This window comes from Myotis nattereri, assembly GCF_964212035.1.
Source record: "Myotis nattereri genome assembly, chromosome: 2".
Taxonomy (NCBI): domain Eukaryota; kingdom Metazoa; phylum Chordata; class Mammalia; order Chiroptera; family Vespertilionidae; genus Myotis; species Myotis nattereri.
In genome coordinates, this window is record NC_138076.1 from 25,752,403 (window position 1) to 25,768,162 (window position 15,760).

A 15,760-nucleotide genomic window follows, 5' to 3' on the forward strand; every position below is an offset into this window, starting at 1 on the left:
ATATTATTGCTTGTGGATTCCTCCATCTTCCTTCTAATTCCGAATACACACACAATTAGTTGCCAACTTCTATTTGTTACCCCTTCTAATAGTTGAGGATCATACCTTTCTCTTCATTCCTATGAACATCATCTTCCTTAGCTCTTACAAGGACTATTGTCGAGTCTTCTGGCCCTAGTTTCTCCACCTCCACCTACCACCACCTTTTTTAATTTATAGCCTATTTGGGACCACCCTTGTACATGTCTATATTTGATCTTCTCACACTCCTTTAAGCCTGGAAGGATTCACCTCTGTCCTGCCAAATTCTACCCAGCCTTCAAGAGTCTGCTCAGTGGGACCTACTCTAGAAATCCTTTCATCTACTATCCTGCCCCCTCTTACCCTCCCACCCTCCATGAGTCAGAAGTCATCTCAATATCCTCTCAATTCCTATAGCTCTGTCTCTGTGCCTGTCCTAACATACTATCACTTTCTATATTGTGTCCCAGGTGTTCATATATTTTCCTGTCTCCCTTCACACAAAGATTCCTTGAAAAATGTAATTAAGTCATTTCTATCTTTATATCTCCTACAGAACTAGGATGATGCCTTTGAATAGATTTTTCCAATGAATAAACGAATGAGTGAATGAATGAATGAACCCCCCAGCTTTCACAGAAGACAGTCACAGAGCATCTATAGCTTCTTGGGCAGGGTCTTTGGGATTCTTGCCCAAAAACAATTTGGTGATTGTAAAAAGTTATCAGTTCAATTATTTACCAGAGCTATGTCTCTTTTTTTTATTATTATTGATTTTTTACAGAGAGGAAGGGAGAGGGATAGAGAGTTAGAAACATCTATCAGCTGCCTCTTGCACACCTCCTACTGGGGATGTGCCCGCAACCAAGGTACATGCCCTTGGCCGGAATCAAACCTGGGGCCTTTCAGTCCGCAGGCCGATGCTCTATCCACTGAGCCAAACCGGGTAGGGCCAGAGCTATGTCTCTTGACAGCCTTCTACAACCACCTGTGTAGAAGCAATGAAATTAAAATCTGTATTGAATCAAATTCCTTGAGCAGCCCTATCTTTACCCTACTCCCCAGCCCTCCACCCCACCCCCACTTATGGAAGATGGAAAGCTGCAGCTTCTCTGTTGTTCCTACTGGAATTGTTAACAGCCACCCCACCACCCTGGCCACCCCACCCCCCAGCCCAGCTCAGCCACTGAGCTCATGTCTTCCAGCCTAATTCATTTTCTAGATAGATGGAGCAAATATCTAGCAAATATTATTTATGACTTTGTGATAAATAAGCCTTTTACAGAAGTTATTCAAGGAGTTCTGGGGAATTTCAAGGATAACTTTCAGCAAGTTTCAAAGGTCGGGTCAGCCTGGGATATTGAGCCCATAGTACTTGCCGTACCGTTCATCTGTTTTGAATTATTGGTCTTACCCAGCTTCAGTCGCCTCTCAATGGACTGGCTGTGCTTTAGCTCTCTGGCTGTATTTTATTTCAATAGTGGGCAGGGGACTTTAATAATTATTATTTGTGCTACTCTGACAGTAGGAAGAGAAAAAAGTGGGAGAGGGGGATCTTAATGAAATTCAAGTTCTAACAGATGTGCTGGGAAAGATGGGTTTTACCTGACCAGCCACCACTGCTCATGTACCCCCACAACCGCGCACACAGATCAGTGGCATCTACTCCTTGCAGAGGAGAGAAGGCATCATGCTGAACCTGGCAGCACAGAGGTGGGGTCATAAGGGCAAGGACTTTCCCAGACAGCCAGGAAGCAATGGGCTAGCCAGGGCCCTTTGCTAACATTTGAATGCACATCTGATCCTCATGTAGAAGCTGCACATATAGCTTCTTGGAAGCAGAGACTGTGTCTCACCCAACTGAGTCCACAGAATCTAACACTCTGCCAGGCACACAGTAGGCACTCAGTATTTATTGAGTTGGGTTAGATTGGAATAGATTGGATTGGACTGGATTGGGTTGTGTTGAATGGAATTGACTCAAATCAAATTGGGTTCCCATTTCCCCTTTATTCTAACTGTAGCTTCCTTCCACAAAGCCTTTTATGCTTTCAATTCTCTTTTAGTGTTGTTGGATTTTTGTGTGAGTTTTTTTTTTTTGGAGGGGGGGAGGATGCGAGCAAGATTTTTTTCTGGTTAGTTTATTTATCTAGTTGTTTGAGTTTGATTTCGATTTACCCTGAGAATGAATTTGCCTGAGGCATAAGTTTAAAGTAAAATATAAAGGTTTTTCCAGATCTTTACATTTCTCTCTAGGTTATTTGGCAAAATTCATTTTCCATTCCTGAGACCTAAGACTATCAGCTTACTATTCTATAAGTGGTATAAAATAAAGAATTAAAGAGTACTGCCTTATCTTACACCTTTTAGAATAGTAAAATTTGTATTGCCTTATCATAGTTTGAAGATGGCTTTTTTCGGAGCCTGCTCTACTAATTTGAAACTCTTTATTTGGCATATTTCACTGGGCACACATAGGTTCTTGAAAAAGTAATTGGTGAAGTGAATTGACTGCAGAAAGCCGGACTTGTTCAACTCTTTGGCTGTTTGTTTTTAACTTCAGAAGGTAGAAAAATACCCACCCACCCCCGTGAGAAATCAATCAAGGGCTGCCTTTGTTTAAGTCTGAGGCACATTCTGCTAGATCCCCTTCCTATAAACATCTGTCCCTCTCACTTACATACTAAATATGGCCTGAAGAAATGCTATCTTGCTTATTTTTTTAAATCAAATTATATTTAAATGTACTAGTGGACATTTAAAAACACACCCCCTGCAATATGAACAACTCTCCAATTTACCTAATAGCAAATATAAATTTTGTCATATTGAGCTTTCTAAAGGAATATTCATCTCTTCTTTGTCCTTTCAGAAAAGACAATCCTCTGCAGGTAGGTTGTAAGCAGTCTCCTTCCTAAGACATAGAGACCAGGGCTGAGGCCCCATGAAGGTACATATCTATTAGCCCAGTGGTCGGCAAACTGCGGCCCCTTGAGTGTAGGCTCTTCCACAAAATACCACGTGCGGGCATGCACATACAGTGCGATTGAAACTTCGTGGCCACACTGAAGGGGCCAAAGAGCCGCATGTGGCTCGCGAGCCGCGGTTTGCCAACCACAGTATTAGCCAGATTTGCATGTGGGTACAAATGAGATCCCAGCTCCAAAAGTGAAGTTTAGTAAGAGAAAAAGAGCTGAGAGCATCAGTCCCCAAAGAGGTCATTAAATTATGAGGAAGTGTCAATTTTAGAGGATGCAAAAGGATGGAGTAACAGAGAAAAGAGAACAGGAAATAATAAATCCATTGGGCAAGAGAGATTGAAAAGCCATAATGAGGGCCTTTGATGTCACTAGCTTATACTTGCTCCTGCATCCAGTTCTGTGTTGGGCCAGGTACACTGAAAAGCCCAGGGACAGAGCTGACAGGGTTCCCAGCTTGTTTATCTGATGACCTTGGATTTTTGCAAGCCTCCCCAGCTTCTGGATGCAAGCCTTCACTTACAAGTCTCTGGCCATTAATTATCCTCCCTTCCCTTCAAGTCTGTTAATACTCATTTCCATAGGTAATGTGTGTGTGCTGGGAGGGGTGGGTTAGGGCTTCCTACCAGGGTGAATCCTTCAGATCTATTTCATGAGGAGAGAAAAATGTAGGCTTTCCCCTTGGACTTCCAAGCATTTGGGGCCAGCTGCATGTCCTACATTACTCGACCTTTTTCTCTCTTTAGCACCTTCCTAGACACAGGGATTTAGGGGCAAATGCCTCATTGTTTATTCTGGTTAACTTGTTACTTAACAAACCACTCTAAAACTTAGTGGTTTAAAACCACAATGTATTATTATCTCCCATGCATCTGTTGCCTGGGTCAGCTGGGCACTTCTCATTAGACTCCTTCATGGGATTGTAATCTGATAGAAGGGGACCAGGGCTAAAGTCATCTAAAGGCTTGCCTAGACTGGACATCTCATATGGTTTACTCACATGGCTGAGAATTGATAGTCAGCTGGAGGTCAGCTGTGGTTGTTGACCAGAGCACCTCATGTGGCTTCACACAGTATGATGGCTGGGTCCGGGAAGAAGTGTCCCAAGAAGCTACCATTCCAAGAGATGCAGATTGAAGCTGTAAAGGTGCTTATGACGTAGCCTGAGCCCCTGAAAGTCACTTCCACCACATCCTATATTGATCAGGCAAGGAATGAAGGTAAGCCTAGAATCAAGAGGAGGGGAATTCTATTCCACCTCTTGAGGGGATGAGAAGTATGCAAGCACAGAGAGGGAGGAGCTTGATGGCAGCCATGCTTGCAAACTCTACCACAGAGCTGTGCCATAGTCTTCTCTTACTCCAAGAGTCTAAAACCACTTTATTCACTTCTGACACTAGGCTGCCTCTGTCCCTTTCCCCTTAAACTCACGATCCCCCAATTAATGCTTTCTGTTGGGAACCTATCTCCTATAAGTCACTGAACGGGGTTTGACAGCTTTCTTTGTAAAGCCACTCCTAAATTCAGCACAGTGGCTTTTGATTCTGAGAATAGCTTCCTTAAAACCACTAGGAAGCTATTAAGCTATTGGGTTTTTAAAAAAATAATCAGAAAAAGTCCATGGGTCTCTACAGAAATTTTCAGGTGTTCCCACCATACTTTACTTGGTTTGTTTGTTTGTTTGTTTAGAAACCAAACAACAAACCACCTTCTGAGGTTCTTTGGACTTATATTTAAGAGTGGAAAATCAAAAGAAAGGGGAAAAAGACTCTGTGGAAAAGTTAAAATTCAACTGAAAATAATGATTCTTGAGAGTTCGTGTAATTCTAAAACCTTTCCCTTTGAAAGGAAAGGGAATCTTCCGAGGCATGAAAACTCTGTAGAGAACCAGTGACTGAAAATCTTCACACCCAATCTCACTAATGTCCCCTATCCTTCCACAAGCAGGCTGCAGGTGGAAGGAAGGCTGCCAGAAGCAGAGATACTAACCTGTTCGCTTTCCCCTGTGAGAATAGGAGGCTCACCTTGACTGGTGTGGCTCAGTTGGTTGAAGCATCATCCTGGACACTGAAAAGTTCCCAGGTTGCAGGTTTAATCCCCAGTTAGTTGGGATGAAGTCACTGATTATTGATGTTTTTCTCCCTCTCCCTTTCTTTCTAGTTCAAAAAAAAAAAAAAGTCAATGAAAACATATTCTTGAGTGAAGATAAAAAAAAAAGTAAGTGCGATCTGCTCTGGGCTCCCAGCTGAACCTTCTAAGGACATCTCTATTCTGAGGGTTAGCTCTGTTCTGAGGTTGTCCCCCATCCCCAAGAATGACTCCCTGGGTCCCCATCCATACATAAGACTAAATATTGTGTGAAGCCACTTCTAGTTTCTTGTAGGCTCATGTGGCAGTAAGGGGAGCTAGAAAACAGAGGCAGACATGGTTATTTGTATTTTACCCTCATATATATATTTTCCGTTATCTCCCAGAAGGCATCATGGTTTGGGGGGAAATGCACTGGATTGGGGGTGGGGGACACAACCTGAGATCTACTTTATGCTATTTCTCTACCAACAAACTGTGTGGTCCACTCTCCAGGCTCCGCTGGAAAATGAGATGGTTCTACTACCAAACGATTCTTAGGGCTCTTCTGTCCCCAGAGTGTCCCTCAGAAAAACTAAGGTGAGAAAGAATTGATGACACACAAAATGTCACGTCACTAGGCTGCACAGAGAAGCAGGATGCACCCCAAGCCAGCAACCACCATTTGAATTGGCTTACTTGTCCCAGCCCCATTTCAGGCCATGGGGGGCAGCTGGTAAGAAGAGTTTGCAAACTTGCTACCGGAGATAAAATCCACAGGCTCTTTTTCTAAAAGACACGGAATGGGGGTTGGGGTTGGGGTGAGAGTAAGGCCTGTACTCTCAGATCTGGGGATCTCTGCATTCTTCAGCTCTTAATCATTAGATCAGAAAAGGGGGCGGGGAGGGGAATGAAGGCAGAGGGGGAGGTAAAGGGGAAGAAAAAAAAATCAACACCAACAACAACAAAAAAGAGACAGCCTCACACTCAGGTCCTCTGGGACCAAGAACTCCATTCAGAGTTTTCAGAAAATAGGGTCAGGCATGTCTTGTGACCTGAGACCCCAGAGCTCCTCTGTTCCCCATAATTATCTAATACAGCACTCTCCCTGCCAAATACAATGAAACAATTTGTCACTTCAATTATCTGTCAGTCAACACGGAGGCCTTTTCAACAGGCCAGCACATGTGTTTGGAGAGCTTGTCAGTAAGGGCTGTCTAGCCAGACCCATAACCATGGAAAATGGAACCTTTGTTAATTCTGGTTCTTAGAAAAGTAAATCCATTCAATTTCTCTTCTCTCGCTCTCTCTTCTTTTCTAAATGCCTTCAGTTTGGAATTTGCACAAGGAGCTGAATTGGTCCTGCTCTGAACCTTAAATGACTGGCCAAAGGATTTGCATGAGGAAGCAGAAATTAATTATTCCTCTCGGGGCTTTTTCCCCCTGGTTTTCTGTAATTCTGTGTTTAGAAGTGAGATTACACCCTGCGTTAGCATCAGGATGGGGGTAGCGCGAGGGGATGGGGTGGCGGGTGGTGGGTAGGAAGGGGGTGGGGCAGGAAGGTGCTTGCATTTTGTTAGGGCTTCCCAGCCAGTGGGCTTCCTTCCCTACTTCCCCTTTCCCTTCCTTGGCTCTTGTGCAGACACAGAGGAAACCCCTTGGGGGAAGAGCCCTTGGGGTTCTTCAGACTCTCACTTGAAGAAGGAAATCCCTAGACCCGAGATCAGTAGCTCCTTCTCTCTTTTTCCTCTCTGTTCCCTTCTCTCTTTTTCCTTCACTGTAAGGGGACCTGGAGGGAGCACTTGGTCTGTGGCTGAATCACTGAGGCCTACGTGATTCCATGGTTTCCCAGAATAGTCTAATTTGAAATAATCCATCCCAGGGTTAGACTGTGTATGAAGCTCCATTTTGGGCAGGGAATATAACATTATTATAACACAGTGTGCCAGTAACAAAGCCCAAGGACCGTTCAGGGTTCTCAAAGGTGCACACACACATACACACACACACACACACACACACACACACACACACAGGAGTGGCTAACATGTTTTGAAGGTGGGAGCTGGGAGTGGTCACACATGAGTTCATTCATGGTAGTGTTAGGTTGATATCTGGATTGTTTTTATAGTGATATTTTACATACATTGTCTGATAGCAAATCTCTTATATAAAAGGCCCGTGGCTGTCATGCCAAAACGCCATCATGACCAAACGAGCAGCGGCTCTCACGGTGGGCGGTGCTGGGCAGCGAGCTACTAGTGGCAGAGAGCTATGGGGCGATGGGTGGGGTGGCCAGCTGAGGCAAGCTGAAGCGAGCTGGACCTCTAGTAATAGTATAATGTGTTTTAAAATGTAAGATTTCAAATACATTGAAGTTTTGTCCCACTTCAGACACAGATTTTCCCCAACCTAAGAATCTATCCTCTCCGCACCCAGCCCCATGGGTTGTGTTCCTATAACAAGCCTGTTGCTGAAACCTATTACTTTCACTCCTTCCAGGTCTAGGGCCCTGCACAACAAAAAGTACACATATTGGTGTGTTCCAGGCATTGGAATTCTGTCTCCAGGACATCTAAGAAAATAGATCCCTGAAGATTTTTAAGCCACAGCTCACCCAGTCTCCCCAAGGTGAGATCTTCAGGCTTATCCTGACTTGTCTGATGGGAATCATTCTTTCCTTTGCTCTGTCTTTCTTCATCCCTCCTTCTCACTTTCCTCCTCTTTTTCATTCTCTCTTTGCCCAACAATTTCCTTCCTACTTTTTCCCTGCCAGTCCTTTCTTTGTATTGCTTTCTCCTCTTATCCTTAGGATGTTCTGTTTCCTTCTCTCTTTTTCCTCTCTGAACCCTAAGAATTTCATAGCCATCCCCATAGCTGTGGGTAGTACACAGAGATAAATCACCCTTTCTTCTTCCTCTTCTCCTTCTTCTTCTTCTTCTTCTTCTTCTTTTTTTTCTACATCGTAGGTAAGAAAATATAAGTCCAAGTAGGAAGGTCTTAAATTCAGTCAGGAACTCAGAGGTGAAGCTGCCAAATAAATAAATCAATATCACCTCCAGGTAGACCCAATCCCAGCCAGGTACCCTAATGGGGATCCCTCCTCCGCCCCTCCGCCAGAACACACACACAGTGTGCTTTTCTCCACTTGACGGAGGTGGCAGATTCCTCTACGAACGATCCTGGCAACAACCCTGAAGGCGATTCAAGAGGTAACTGAGTCCTTTTTCTCCTATGCCTTGAGTGGAGGCTCTTTTCAGCTCCAGAGGAGGGTCCATCAAGGCTGACATGAGGACAGGGAAGAAAACAGCCTTTCTTTCTAAACAGATTCTCTGTAAGTAAACTGGGTCCTACAAAATGACTTTGAAAAGCCACTCATCCCAAATGTAGCAAAATTATTTTGGAATGTTTTCAGGCTGGAAATATATACATATATATACACACACACATGCATTATTTTCTAGAAACCCCATGTTTTCAAGAAAGTTCATTTTTCAATAAGCCCTAACTCCATTCTTTACTTTTCTCAGATTATTCTGATTGATTTAGAGATTCTTCCAAATATCAGTCCTACATTTAGTATAGAAAAATTAGCAACCATTGGGGCAATAAAAAAAAAAAAACAAACTATGTCCCAATACTAAAAGCAGAGAATTTCTAGAAGAGCCAAAGTCTCGGCAGGATCAGGACAATTTAACAAGCATCTCCTGTGAACATCCTGTGTATAATGGTATATGGCACTGAGCAAATGCCAAACCACAAGGCTGAAGGAAGTGAGGGAGGGGAAAGATCAGATCACAACCACCAATGCACAAATGCAGGGTCTAAGTGAGGGGGGAGGGAGGAGTGGCCAGTCTGTTTTCTCTCAACTCAGGGACAGGCAGGGCTCTCACCTCCCCCACCTTTTCCCCAACCTCCCTACTGACCTACTCCTCCTCCCCCCCCCCCCAAAATCTCCTTCACTTTATTGACACCAGTGTTTAACCTTTGACCCCTGGCAACCTCCACTGTTTGCTCCTTGGGAAACGCGGTGACACGGTTGCCCTCTCTCCTGGTCACTCCCCAGAGAAAAGGGGGCAGAAAGAGCCCCGAGCTGAATGAGCATTCTGTGCGGCCACAGCCGGGGGCTGTGTCTAATCCCATCTCCGGCCCTGCACATTTGAGAAGCGTTTCCCAAGGAGCGAAGCCATTGGCAGTGTGGCCGATTCTCTGACTCTTAGGAATATCATTTTTCCAGCAGACTTTTTGATCCTCTCATCCTGCCTTTAGATAGTCCCAACTTTTCTTTCCCACAGCCAACCTCCCTCTAAACCTAGGAAAGAAAAATATATATTTGGAGGAATGAGAACTGTCTACTGCGGTGAATTCAGGGACTAGAGCCCATCCGTGGAGAAAATCTTTCCATCCAGAAGAAAAAGGAAAGGGGCACCCAGAGGAAATCAGGCCAAGCTTTGAATATGTGCACTGCTGTCCCTCTGGTCATCCGAGTGTCTCAGAGATGCCGGGGGACTTGGGGATCTCGGCCTGAATACCTAAATACCAGGGGCATTCATTTGGATAGTTAAGGCTTTTACATGCTTCCTTAGACTCTACTCCTTTAGCTTTTTCTGGTTATGATCACAAAATGTCCAAAAATGGCATTTCTCTTGGGTGACTTCACAGTATACATATTTTATATACAATTTAATCAGAAACCCAAAGATGATTTACTGAAAGCAGCCTAAACACCAATTTGCACCCTTCTGAGAAACAGTGAGTAAAGCTTTCTGGGTTGTGAAGCAAAATTGCTGAAAAAGCAGCGATGCAAAATTTTAAAACACATAATACTTCACTGAACGCAATGAGTATAAACCACTTAAAGCTATTTTACACATAAGATAGTAAGCACTGCCTGCACTAACTTCATTTAATAACTTGCTTCTTATATTAAAACTCTAACTCAATGAAAGTGATTGAAGATCACATAACATAATTGCAGTTTGGGGGGAGGGAGTCACCAACCTGGGAACAAGGAGGAAAGGGCCATAAAGGCCAGAAGTCACAAAGCCTGGGTCTGCTTCCAAGTATTTGAATGATAACATAGTTATTAATGATAAAGATAATAATTAATTCATAGCGTAAAATAAAAATAGTGGGCTATCTTACTCTCAGGTCTGATGTACCAGATTAAGGTATGCAAAAGCATTTCATAGATTTACAGACGAGCTGACCACGTGTGCAGACTTTAAGTATAGATTTTAAGCCCTAACCAGTTTGGCTCAGTGGATAGCGGACTGAAAGGTCCCAGGTTCGATTCTGGTCAAGGGCATGTACCTTGGTTGCAGGCACATCCCCAGTAGGAGGTGTGCAGGAGGCGGCTGATCAATGTTTCTAACTCTCTATCCCTCTCCCTTCCTCTATGTAAAAAATCAATAAAATATATATTTTTTAAAAGTATAGATTTTAAGAACAAAACACATGAAAGATTTTATTTTTGTCTTCAGTGCATAAGTATTCATGAATTTGTATATGCTTAAATACATACACATACTTATAATAAATACATATGTGTAATGTATGCATATATATGTGCATATTTATACACACACATAGACACATATATCACCCATTCATAACCACACAAGTCAGAACAAACATCTACTCAGACAGCATCTTGCCCAACTCTGTTGTAAGGCTCATTGGGCTGACCTGTCAAAATGTAGAATTTGTGGTAGACTTTACTTCATTTCCCTGAACATGGTGATAGTCTAATCTGAAATGTTGCTTCACAATATTATCAATATAATCACTTTACATTCATGTAGACTCTAACTCTGGAGAAATTTTAAGTTTATAGAGAGAGGGAAGCAAACAAGTATTTTTCATTCTCCCATCCATATGGCAGACTAGCCCTTTTTTAATGAAATGGAAAGAAGCAATAAGGAGGATCAAAGAGTGTCATATAAAACTCTAGGGAGCTTCTAAGGACTTTGCCAAGTAGCAAATTCAAGCATTTCCTCACAAACAGACATCTCAGCAAGTGTGTGTGTGTGTGTTGGCGGGGGGGGGGGGGTACAATTCCTATAAGTAGGAAGCGAAGGACTCCAAGAAAACTAACAGGTGTTTCAACCACATTTGAAACAGCAAGGGAGAAGGAAGCTGAAGTTCTGATCTGGGGAGGTTCTGAAGAACAATGCGGCCATTGGAAAGTACTTGTTGGGGCCACTGGGCTGTGAAAGCCCGCTGATAGACATGCAAATGTGAAGGGGCCTGAATAGACTCAGCAAAGCTGCATTTCCACAGGCTGAGCTGGGGGGGGGGGGGGGGGGAGTGGGGAGCTTCGGGGACATAGACGAAAGCATATGCCCTCAGCCAAAAATAACATTTGCACTGTAAGGACTTTTAGGTAGAGCTGAAATGAGCCATTGAGCGCTTTTTAAAAAATGCCATTGGATTCTGAAAGGGCAGTAATAATGCAAATTTGAAGTTTGCCTTAGTTAATTGGGTCGAGGATTCACCAATTAATCATAGAGGCAGAAAACTATTATTTGGTCTCACTGATGAAATGCTTTTAAAAAAAATACTATATTCAAACAACTGAATCTGACAACCTGAAAAAAGTAGGAAGGCCTTTTAACCTCTAAAATTCACCTGAGCTGAATAAATAGCTGAAAGCTGTAGTTTAAGGTTGCATTGACACTCAGCCACAGGTTAGAGTCCCTAATTCCTGAACCTTTTCTTAGCCTGGTCTCTGAGGGGACAGCAAAGAGCTAGGCTAATGCCCCAGTCCCCCTTCACAGGCTCAGCCCTGAGAAACATCACTAAAGGAGTGCAAGGAAGGCCCCCATCACGATCTGAAGGAATAGCCACTAACCTTAAGTTCAAGGACAAAGAATGAAGAAAACCTTCCTTCTCAGCTCAGATTCTGAGTGTCTGATATTAAACTGATTATCCAGAATGTTGGCTTCCTGCCCAACAAAATGAAAATTTAAAAACTGCAAATGTCTTTTTTATTATTAATAACATTTTTATTGATTCAGAAAATACACCTGGTGTATTTCTTCTTGACTTTTGTGTTGACATTTGTTGAAATTGTTTTAGTGTTGTGTATAGGTTCCTGTCTCAAATGAAGGTGTAAAAAAAATTTTCAATAAAAATAATAATGTGTGGATGAGAAAAGCAGAATGTGAATTGGATCTGTGTAAAAGGAACTAAATAATTTTTCACTTTTTTTCTATAAGGTTCACATGCAGTGACATAATTCTTTCTAAAAGTAAGAAATCATTTGAAATGTTTCAATAAATATTTTGACTGAAAATGTATTTCACACAGAGATAAGGTCTGTATTTTTTGCAAAGACCTCTGACAACCCTATCCTAGACTTGCTTTATAAAATAAGGACCTCCTGAAGAAGAGGTTGGAAAACCTCATCTCGACCTTCATTGTCTTCCTCCTATTCACTACCACCCAGAAATAAAACTGTCAATCCTCCAGCTTCCAAGTGTGGTCTATATTACTTGGTTGGATCTTGTTTCCCTCCACTCTGACCCTCCTTCCCAAATGTTCTATATCCATTCAGAGGGACATCAAGGCCTGGAATGCAAGAGTCTGAGAACCTAGGAAGTGCTCTACTGCATCTTAGGAGGTGTAGTCCTCATAAGTAATTTGAAGTCAATCTTTAAAATGCACAAGTTATAAATAGAGAAGAAAGAGCAACTTATTGAACCTCGCCTGACAAGGACCTCTGAAATTTCTCCTAAGGATGTATGTAGATTTCAGTTCTGCCTTTCCCATCAGTGGATCCAAACATCTGGAAGAAAGTGACTAATACTGTTTGCATCTTTGTATGTATTTATTACTTGATGTAATAAAGCTTATTTTCATTAACAAAGCAAAAAAAAGAAAGAAACTGAAAGATCATGCTGATGATTAAGTGCAAACAGTTCCTCATAGAATGGCTACATACTGTCCATTTCTATGAAGACATAGTTCTGGTAACTAATATCTATCTATGCTGCCAACAGATTATAATAAACTAGAGGCCCGGTGCACAAAAATTTGTACACTTGGTGGGGGGGTCCCTCAGCCCGGCCTGTGCCCTCTCACAGACTGGGATCCCTTGGGGGATGACCCTCTGCTGGCTGAGGCCTGCTCCCCAGCAGATTGTGCCTAAGCTGGCAATCAGACATTCCTCTGGCAGCCCGGCAGCCCTCGGGGGATGTCCACTTGCCGGCGGGGAGCAGACCTAAGCTGCAGTCGGACATCCTTAGCGCTGCTGAGGAGGCAGAAGAGGTTCCCACTATCACCGCTGTATTGTCAGCTGGCAGCCTGGCTTGTGGCTGAGCAGAGCTCCCCGCTGTGGGAGCGCTCTGACCACCAGAGGGCAGCTCCTGCATTGAGCATCTGCCCCCTGATGGTCAGTGTGTGCCATAGTGACCAGTCATTCCCAGTCTTTCTGCTGTTAGGGTCAGTTTGCATATTACCCTTTTACTATATAGGATAGAGGCCTGGTGCACGGGTGAGGGCCAGCTGGTTTGCCCTGAATGGTGTCCCAGATCAGGGTGGGGGTCCTGCGGGGGTGCCTGACCAGCCTGGATGTGGGGCTGATGGCTGTTTTCAGGCTGCCCGCACCCCTTTCAGGGGGGGGGGTGTTCCCCACTGGGGTGCCTGGCCAGCCTGGATGAGGGGCTGAGGGCTGTTTTCAGGCAGGCCAAGCCTGCAACTGAAGCTCCCAGTCTCTCCTTTTTTTCTGTTTTTTTTTTTGTTTTGTTTTGTTTTGTTTTGTTTTAATTCTGGGATTTATTTACCTTCTGTAATTGAAACTTTGTTGCAGCTCCAGCTCCGAGGCCGGCTGGCTGAAAGCAGGTATCTGGGTTTGTTTAGCTTCTATAATTGCAACATTGTTGCATCCGGAGCTCAGAGCTGGGCCGCGGCAGGTGGGGAACCTTGGCTTCCTCCATCACTGGAGCAACCAAGCCTCCTGTTTGCTTCAGCTGCATGACTGCCGGCCGCCATCTTGGTTGGCAGTTAATTTGCATATCACCCTGATTAGTCAATGGGAAGCGTAGCGGAGGTATGGTTAATTACCATGTTTGTCTATTATTAGATAGGATTGTGATCAGTGGAAAAAAACAAAAAACAAGTGTGGTGATGTCAGAATTACCCAAGCACGCCCCAAACCCCTTCACCTGCCCAGGCGCCTTGGATCCCTTTACAGCTGGGCTGAGCCGAGTGCCACCCAGTGGCCTGGACACCAGGTCTGACTACCTCTCTGGTTTGGCCCAAATATCTGATGTTCACATTAGTTGCCAACTTAAGAAATTGGAGCATTCACGTAAAATCAGGATTCCCCACTTCTCTTTCCAAGGTGGCCGATTGGGCTACCAACCAAGGATGGTCAGTGTCACTTCAACCCTAAGAGGAACCCCTAGCTTGGGGGTGTGGTGAGGAGGAAGATATCCGTGCAGACAGTTCAGTTGTGTAAACTCCTGCTGACTGTGGCACAGCCCAACAGTGTGGCCACTCAACTGCAAGGCAGCACAGCCATGAAACAGTGCGGGTGTTAAACGAGGCCCCTCTCCAGCTTTCAGGGAGCTCCACCTGCTCCAACCCAGTGCACCCCACTCTGCCCTGAGCTGCCCAGTGCACCCCACTCTGCCCCAGTGAGACAGCCTCAATGTTTCAGCTCCAGCAGACAGAACACGTCCCAGCATAAAGGGAAAGTGTAGCCCTCGCCGGTGTTGCTCAGTGGATAGAGGCTCCACCTGAGGACTGAAGGGCCCAGAGTTCAATTCCCAGTCAGGGCACATGCCTGGGTTGTGGGCTTGATCCCCAGTGTTGGGCATGCAGCCAATCAGTGATTCTCTCTCATCATTGATGTTTCTATTTCCCTCTCTCTCTGAAATCAATCTATACTAATAAAGGGTAATATGCTAATTAGATCGAACAACTTCCGGATGACTTTCCGGATGTCCTTTTGGACAAAGCCATGGTGGTGGGGCCGAGACAGAGGCAGTTAGTGGGATCAGGCCAGCAGGGGAGATCAGTTAAGATGATCAGGCTAGCAGGAGAGAGCAGTTAGGGAGATCAGGCTGGCAGGCAGCTGAGCGGTTAGGAGCCAGAGGTCCCAGATTGCAAGAGGGATGTCCAACTGCCACTTTAAGCCCCCCCAGGGATCGGGCCTAAACCGGCAGTCAGACATCCCCCAAGGGGTCCCTGATTGGAGAGGGTGCAGGCTGGGCTGAGGGAATCCCTCCCCCTGTGCACGAATTTCATGCACCGGGCCACTAGAGTGTGTGTGTGTGTGTGTGTGTGTGTGTGTGTGTGTGTGTATTTGATTTCAGAGAGGAAGGAGAGAGAGAGAGAGATAGAAACATCAGTGATGAGAGAGAATCATTGATCTGCTGCCTCCTGCACACCCCCTACTGGGGACTGAGCCCACAACCTGGGCATGCGCCACGATGGGAAATCCAACTGTGACCTCCTCATTTATAGGTCAAACTGAACCACTGAGCCACACCAGCTGGGTGAGAATATGGATCTTAATGATGTCTGGTTAAAGATGGAGGACTGAACATATATATTATTCTCTTCTTCCTATTCCATAAGACAAATATTCTGGAAAGGAATGACACAACAAAACATTGGAAGCTGGAGAGCAGGTGGATGAATGTGTAACTGACTAAGCAGTTTGCAGATAATGAATACTAAGAGAA

General features: G+C 44.3%; 1 long non-coding RNA gene across 1 annotated transcript in view; it reads right to left on the reverse strand.

The window, feature by feature from the left end:
• LOC308514590 overlaps positions 1 to 15,760 on the reverse strand; it is a 107,432-nt gene that overhangs the window by 9,625 nt on the left and 82,047 nt on the right. Inside the window, exons 2-3 of the long non-coding RNA XR_013995598.1 lie at positions 7,972 to 8,096; positions 4,989 to 5,155 (exon numbers count right to left, since the gene is read on the reverse strand). This is a non-coding gene — a long non-coding RNA (uncharacterized lncRNA). The remainder of the gene's footprint in view (positions 1 to 4,988; positions 5,156 to 7,971; positions 8,097 to 15,760) is intronic.